The sequence below is a fragment of the Stigmatopora nigra genome, chromosome 13 (genome assembly GCF_051989575.1).
Source record: "Stigmatopora nigra isolate UIUO_SnigA chromosome 13, RoL_Snig_1.1, whole genome shotgun sequence".
Taxonomy (NCBI): domain Eukaryota; kingdom Metazoa; phylum Chordata; class Actinopteri; order Syngnathiformes; family Syngnathidae; genus Stigmatopora; species Stigmatopora nigra.
Genome location: NC_135520.1, coordinates 5963402 through 5972189, shown reverse-complemented (window position 1 = coordinate 5972189; position 8788 = coordinate 5963402). Strand labels below are relative to the sequence as shown.

At 38.9% G+C, this 8788-nt stretch overlaps 1 long non-coding RNA gene across 1 annotated transcript; it reads right to left on the bottom strand.

The window, feature by feature from the left end:
• Positions 1 to 993: 993 nt before the first annotated feature.
• Positions 994 to 7615, bottom strand: LOC144206399 (uncharacterized). Its single transcript, XR_013328350.1, has 5 exons — positions 6554 to 7615; positions 2906 to 3014; positions 2332 to 2467; positions 1648 to 1813; positions 994 to 1029 (listed from the first exon to the last, which is right to left on the bottom strand). It is a non-coding gene; the product is annotated as an uncharacterized LOC144206399 (long non-coding RNA).
• Between the last annotated feature and the right edge of the window lie 1173 nt (positions 7616 to 8788).

Genomic DNA, 8788 nt, shown 5'->3' with positions numbered 1-8788 from the left:
CCATCCCCTCTCTCTCTCTCTCTTTCTATCTTGGCACAAAGAATCAGCAGTGGCCTGAAGACATGTCAATCAAATATCCCATTCTACGCTATTGGGCAGTAAATATGTAACCAACAGGCCCACCCGCTGGATACTATTTCCCTTAGATGTGACAGATATAATTTCACTTGCAGCCTTTCCAAAAATATTCACCATTCATTTTTAAACATCACATCCTCATTCAAACATGAAGACTGTTAAGAAGACTTTTTTTTTCTTTTCAATTTATTGTAACTATTGGAATAGATAATAAAAATGTGCTATTCTTTTACAGCAAAGCACAACATTTTGATTGTACTATCTCTAATTTCCTATAAGAGGCGCTCAAACTTAATAGACAAGCAACCACTAATTACTTCTCTCCAGTGCTTTAAATATCAGCAAAATTCACAAGAAAAGTGTGAATTATTAATCATAATGGTGTGTTTTGTATCTAATGACATAAGCAGAGTTCAACATAAAAAACCTGGTTTACCAGATTCAAGCACATCTTAAAAAACTAAAGACTATGGATAGAATTATCACACAAAAAAATAGAATTTCACATTGGTTGAATGACAGTCAAGTGTTTTTTTGTTTCTATTTAGTACTTACCAAGGTCATACTTGAGTGTATCAGGCACAAGTAAAGAAATGATCTGAAAGACAGCAGAAAAAAGCATAAATAAATATATTCATAATAGTTTTTTGTTTCTTGCAAAATTAACATAGCTGACCAGTTTAACAGATTCATGCACTGTTATTAAACAAGGACAACAACATAAGGTTGTAAACTACTAAAATAACTTTTAAAAATCATAATCAGCAAATTGGTTCTAATAAATAAAGAGATCATGAGTGCAATTTTTAACCAAGCTCATGCACAACTAGAAAACAAAAAGCCTGATAAAATAAGACTTGTATCTGCTCAAATGTGCAAAATTGCAAACAAAATAACAATGCATTAGTATGCACTTTACCTTCTTTTGGCCTCATTCATAAATCAGTCCATCTAGAAAAGAAAGAGACTAATTTAAAGTTTAAGAGTAAAAGTAACATGAATTGCAGCAAATGATCTAAGTCATTGAATTTTAAAGTGTTGCACAAAACCACAAGAGGGAAGGATTAAGGAGACACACAAGGGACTGGAAACAGCAGGTGAAATCAATGGGTCATCACATAGACAAATTACACAAAGGGAAAAGGAATACTAAATAAATAAATTAAAATAAAATCAAATAAAACACGTAGGAACTCAAAAACAAGACAATTGGTTTGAAGGCCTTAAATCCTAATGACATTGACAGTTATAGACATTAAATCCAATGAAACTGGGAAAGATGAGTGATTATATGTTATTGCCATTCATAGCAATGGGGCTCATTAAATGGCTACTAGTCCCTCATTCAAGTTGGATTGGACATCTATTGCTGTCAGAGCAGGCAATGAGTTAATACTAAATAAATACTTTTTTTTAAAAAATCGACTTTTCTTATACCCAATTTCAATCTAAGAATGAAATTGGACATATTTTAAGTTGGCTATTGCATCCTTGAATTTTTCTTAAAGCAGCCCTTATAGCACAAGTCTGGTAGTAGTAGACTTGTAGTAAGTATTCTTTTGTCCTCACCATCTTTCAGACCCATGAAGCAGTCAGTCACACAAAAGTACTCTGCTACTCTCCCTTCACCGGTTCTTGAGGAACTCAGCTGACCCATTGTCGCTTGACTGGGAGGATTACGGCAAGAGTGAAAGGTCTGGCATGTGACTGGAGAGGGGTCAGATGGAAAACACGTCTGAGGAATAATGCAAAGTCGCATAGGTTAGGTCTTAAATGCTGCCAGACAATGCTAATCTTGAGATTCAACACCAGCGAAGAAGAAGAAATGTGTAGGAGGTAGGGCTAGGGGGCCTATTATCTGCGACCGGACCTGCCCCCACTTTCCCCAAGCCAGAGTTTGGATGAAACACAGCACCCTGGCACTGTTTGATCCCCTGCTCTTGTTTGTAGAGGAGCTGGAGGGTCTTTCCAAACATAACCCCAACCTTCACCCTGTCAGGACCCCTCGACCTTTCTTACCAAGGCATGCAGACAAGTCTGCCTGTGTAAATATTAATGCTTTAGTTGACCTCATTTTACAAATTAAAGGAATGCATTAAATATTGAAGGACACTTGACTATGAAAAGGACTTGTGCAGGACATATGCAGCCTTAAACTTAGAAGATGACAGTATATATAGAGAGGGAGAATTTGACTCAGTTTAGAGGAAAAGTGACTCACAGTTGAAAAGTTAAAGTGTCTTATCTTCTTACCTGTGCTATGCTTGCTTTAGCTGATTAAAATCCAGAGTTTAAAGTCAGCTGGGTCAGCTCCACTTGTGATCATCATGAAGACAAGCGCAATAAAACAAGTTGACTGGATGTTAGTAGTGACTAACTGTTATAGTACCTGTAAAATAAAACAAGATTGTTAAACATGTGCCCCTTGAAGAGGATCTGCAGGATGTTCACATTACTCCAATGTATTTAGACTTAATTGTCAACAGTGTTGAACTGGCTTGATATTAACCAATAGACAGCATTTTAAAGAATGTCAACAGAAAAAAAATAGGTTAAGCATCCATTTTTATCAATAGGAGCAAATAAGTTTTTTAAAAAAAATAACAAGCACTTCAGAATATGTTAAACATGAATTATCACCAGTCTCAAGTGACTTTTATATTACTTATTTATGTTTTCATTTTTTTTTAACTGGGAAAACACACAGTAGCACCACCAATAAAGGCTTTTGATTTGATTTTTGACAACTCAGAAACAGACAGAATAACATAACGGTGCAGCAACACATGTAGAATGACAATATGACAACATTCAAAATTGATATTACCATTGATCTTTGAGAAGTTGGGACCCCTCTGTGTTATAGCTATGGGCATCTGGTGGGAGACACCCTGAAGTGGTGGCCAGCCAATCGCAGGACTCGGGAGAGACAAAGACTGCGAAATGGGGTGAAAATTAAGCGTAAAAATGACTTGGACTTAAATAACTTAGAAACCGGTCAACTCTGCTGGACCATATTTCACTGAGAGTTTATAAACAAAGGTGAAAAGGTCAGGAAAGAAGACACATGCATTTACAAGGAATTCCAAGTTTCATTTGTTGTGGAGGATTCAAATGTTATGCTTTAAATGTTGGCGAAAAGCCACAAAATTGCTCCTTTCAAAGCCTTTACATTTGTTGGTTGCAAATAAACCCGAGATAATCATTAATCTGCTCCTATTTTGGCTGTCTCTTAAATTAAAAACCTGCAGTCTGTGCTAATTGGAATACCACATGTAAGAGTGCATATAAAATGAAAGAAAAATTCCCATTGTGCTTTTACAGGTCATAGCCAGAGGGTACTTAATTCATCTGAATAAAAAAGGGGGGCCTGTTTAATAGCTCTTTGTTAATGACCTTTTTCAGGGCAGCAGCACCCGCCAATGCAGCAACTAATGAACTCTTAATAGTGTTAAATCTAACAGTCTCTGAATGAATCTGCTAACTGTTTTATGACGCTGTGGGCAGAACCCTAATTGGGGACTTGTGGCGGAGAGCTCAGTCGCAGCGTTCCATGCGTTTAACAAGCTGAATGGGGGGGACGGGATTGTTGATGCTGCACCTCATTGTCCTCAAACACAGAGCAGAGTACACAAACAATTGCTGCTTTTACAATCGCAGTGAGCCATTAAGTTAATTTCTAGCACTTGGCCATTCCAGACATTCAGGGATCAGCAGATAACAAGCCAATGTTAAGTTGCAACTATGCAAGTGGACAGCAAGCAAGTGCTGTTTTATAGTTTAAAATAAACAAGATGGCTCTGTTGGTTTTAGTATGTAGGATACAATTAACATTTACAAGACTCTTGTTAAAGGCACTTTTGATTTCTACTCCAAGACATTTACCAAAGTGTTTGCTCATTCATTTTTCTTTCAGAGGATATACTATTTTAATAGATCTGTGGAATTCATGTTTACATGTAAAACAGTATTCATGTGGTTTCAAATGGAAATAAATTTGGATTTAACACTTTTAATTGAGATTAATGATTTGTTTTTCATTTACGGGACACTCATTGATCTCATTTACTGCTCTTAAAGTCTAGTCATTGATTGCATTTTGACGAGGAGGGGTGGCTGAACGTTCACACCCGAAGTATAAGAGGGGGGTGGGACGATAGGCTAGATAGGGGCGTGATAGGGCAAGATGCGTGTGCAAGTAATTCCAGCAGTGGTTGACCGTCAGGGCCTGCAAAAATAAAATAAATCTGAACCCCAGACTGATTTTAATTATAGTTGTCCATGAATAATTCCAAATTGCCTCCTTTCATTGCTTCTCCCCTGGTTGCACTGCTTCCAGATGTCTCATCTCATCTCATTTTCTGAAACTTTTTATCCTCATTAGGTACACAGGGGGTGCTGGAGCTAATCCCACCTGTCTCCAGGCCAGAGAAAAAGGAGACTGACAACCATGCACACTTACACCCATACCTAGGGCCAATTCGGAGTTTCCAATCAGCCTACCATGCATGTTTTTGGAATGTGGGAGGAAACTGGAGTACCCAGATGAAACCTACACAGTTTTTTATTTGGGGGAATAAATTGACCAATTTTATCCCCATGCTTTCCCATTAAAAACACATTTTCCACATTTTAAAATGAACCGTGGTTAACACTGCAGTTTCACGCCTTGCCATTTCAAGCAATCTAATCAGGGCCAGCAAATCTTAATACTGGAAATAGTAATTGGTTTTGTCAGTATAAAAAAAAAAAATGTCAAGCCACGTCAAACCTAGTCGGCCTCTAGCAATGGAAAACCGGCCCATAATTAAATTCCTCCATCAATTTTGAACACCCATTCCAGTAACCAAATATGGTTCTTTTGAAAGAAAATAACAAAACATTGTGGCTTTTTCAACCACCACAAAATCCAAAAATCCACTTTATGCCTTTGTGCATAATTCTGAAACACATCGGAGTTTCACAGGATGTATTTCTAGTAGATTAACTGTGGAGGAGGAGGAAGTCCCCCTCTGGCTGGGGAGCGAGAGTTCCCCCACTCCGCCACCCCCAACTGAGAAAAGGCCGAGGTGTGACGGAGGGGATTCCAGAGCGCGCAACAAAAGGCACTTTGATTTGAACAGCAGTGGTAGGCCTACACACACACACACACACACACACACACACACACACACACACACATGCACACGAACGCATACACTCTTGATCCTCAACAGGCCCTGCCCTCAGGTCCCAGCCAGTTGAAAAAGGGGGGGAAACTCCAGATTCCAGATGCTCCACAGAAGTTGTGAGCTGTTGCAAGAAAGGGAAGGGCAAAAAAAAAAAGAAAAAGAAAGGGAAGTTGACTGGAAGAGGAGGACACCCGTGGAAGGTTGGAATTAAGTACAAAATGGAAACGTTTAGCAGCAGTGGTGAAGACTTAAATGAATAGTAACGCTATTTGTGGCTTTTTTGGCCTGTGTGAAGGACGGGGTGGGGCGTGGGTGGGGGCAGTGGCCGGCAACAAGAAGAAGCGCGAGGGCGGGGTTAAAAGAAGACAACCCCAAGATCGGTCGGGTTATGATAGATGGACTGTTGAGGGACTTCAAAAGAGGGGGTAAATAAAGAGCCGTGACAGAGAATGTGAAAGAGCGGCACATATGGGAATCTCGCAAGCAGAACGTTTTGCACTAACACCACAGTGTGGCTGCAAGACCAATTTATCCAAACACAGGCTCAGTGGAGACTAAACAGAAGTGGATTATTTTTAGTCCCTCTTTCTTTTCTTTTGAGTCAAATGTGCTGTAAGGCTACTGCAGCTGGATAATTGAGTAATCGCTGCGGAATAACAGAGGCAGTTGAGTGGCTTACGGGTTAAATCATTTGGAACTCAACACTTAGTGAAGAAAAGACGGCCATGTTTGGGATACGGTTGTGCCATTTTTAGATGCTATTTAATTAAACTTGCGGATTATTTGTTGCACTCCAAAAAAATGTGGTGCCTGTATTTTTATTCTATTTAATTGCAATAGTGGTGTGTATTACAATGTATTTCCAGATTTACAGGTCCAATCTGATTCATGATGATACTACATTTTAAGATAATTGGAAAAATCTCATCAAAATGCACATTAAAGTACATTTACATCAATTTAGCACTAAAATCTCATTTAACACTCATGTAAATGTGTTTTTTGTTTGAACAACATATGACCCTCATTATAACATTTTCTATGTTATTAATGTAGACTTCTTTCGTGAAAACTAGCTTTTGTCCAAACCTGCTTGAAAGTAGGATGCTAAATATAAAATAATAATAATAATTTAAATGAGGTACAGCACTCGATAATAAAATAAAAAAAAATCTGGTCAAATCTTTAGCTTGAGCAGTTTGGGTAAATTAACCATCACAGGGCCAAAAGACAAAATTAAGTTGCTATTCAATTTAGAACTGTGCCTTACAGTTGGCTGGTTAATGATTTAGGGTTTTTCCTACCTGGTGCCCATAGTTTGCTGTGATAGGCTCCAGCACCTCCCGTGATCCTTGTGAGGATAAGCGGCTTGGAAAAAAGAAGGAATGCAATAGTTAGAACAGAAGTAGTAGATATTGAAGCAGAAAACATGTTTTGGTGGGCATTAGTGTAGTAATAAAAATTCCGATGAGATTTGATTTGCCAAAAAAGATTATTAAAGATGGATTTTGAATCAATATGAAAATTGTGCAACATGATATTGCTGAATCAATACAAAAAAACTCATTTCTAATGTGAAATTGGTTGCAAACATCAACATTAAAACTGCAGTGTTTCCTTGCCTTTCTCACTGGATTTCTCACTGCTCTGTATACCATCTTTCGGAGGGCTCTGTGGCTTTTGTGGCAGGCATAAACCTTTGGACTGGGGTTAACTTGGGGGCTTTTAAACACGATCCAAGCACCACTCGGCCCCCTCCCTTCTCCTCCGTTAACACAGACCCAGCTCTCGCCGCCTCCTCCGGTCCCTGCGAAAGCCATTATAGCTTTAAAAGAGATTGTATCGGCTCCAGGCAGACTGACAAATAGTTAGTTAGATATACAGACAATGACCTGTGTGTGCGCTTCAAGGCATCTGCGCCGGGAGTCTCGGAGGATGGAGATTGCTGGGACGCAGGAGCTAAATGTTTGGCTTTTCTTCAGACGAACTCAGGTGTGACCGGCCTACCTTTCAAGACAGGCATAGAATTGTTCCATAAGACCCGACTGGAATGAATACCTGATCTCTCGCTCCGCTCACGCGGTCGCAAGACCTTCTGACACACGACGGATCTGCATTTATTGTAGGACTGTCGCCTTTTGGAGGACATTTTTAATCTGAGCCAGGGTCAAAGTGTTTGCCAAAGAGCTGCCTGATGCATCATTTCTGTTTGGAGCTGTTTTAAGAAAACATTTTCATGATTAACTTTACAGTTGAATGCATACATTGCTATGCAATGAGGTTTACAGACAGGATACGTATTGGGGCATGGAAATTTTCCTTGACGGATACAAGCCACATTCAAAATATGTCATATGTCTGTCAGGTTTTTTTTTTTAAATATGTAGAATGAAGGGTTTAAAAGTGCATCGATACATTTTCTATATTCTTGGGGTGTCACTCAGGCTTTGGAACTGGAGGGTCTCATACCGTAAATCTTGTAGATGTTGGGCAAGGGTTGCTTCAGTGTGGGAAAACAGGATGTTATTTCGGGATCTTATGTTACGTCTGTGAAACCGCAATTCTGTGGATACTACTTCCAAAGTTGGTAAATTCCTGGGGTAGAGGGAACAGCACACTAAATCGGGTTGCAGAACTAACTTATAGTTCACAAACTATCAACATATTGATTCATACTATTATTATGCATTATTTTCCCATGAATATTGAAAAGCTATTGAATTAGACACAAGTTATTTTTGAGTGTAGTGGAGGTACAAGACAACTTCTTTGGAACACAATGCATTGTGTTGGTCATTAGAATTGGCGTATTCAATTTATATATACATTGCATTGCAAAGCAAAATGATTTAATGTTATGCATTGGTGTATTTTCGATTACCAAGTTCAAATAAAGAATTGAATCAATGTCTCAAGACAGCAACCCAAGATAAAGGACTTGACATGCATTATGAAAGGGGCTAATGTTAAACCTGCATACGAGACCCTAATGCGCCCCCTTCTTCCCTCACACATGTACACAAACGATGCACTCATACGCATGCAACTCTTCCCTAAAATTGCTGATGGCTTGTTTTCATGGACATATATTATTTCCAGATGGAGGTCATGAATAAAAAGTCGACGGAAACATGTTGGGTGAAACTGGAAACCTAAAAAAAACAGGAACGGGGTTTCGGACTGACTTTTGTCCTCCTCCCCTTCCCTTTCCCTGAACCTTAAAAAAAAGAGCTTGTTGTCAATTACACGGTTAAAAAAACACAGAAGAACACTGTGCCACACACATACACGAGTGTGTTGTGATGATAGATTTTGACCGCCTGGCAAAAATGAAAACTTCCCCAGCACAAAACCAACCTTCATATCAAAACAGAGAAAAGCTTGAAGCAGTTGAAGCATAAACACACCACACAAATTTCCAACTAAATAAACATTGCCAGGGAGAAAAAGGTTCAACTCGGAACATAAAACAAGAGCCTGAACTCGAAGATGTATATACGCGATGTAATCTCTTAAATGTACTTATTTCAGGAAGGAAG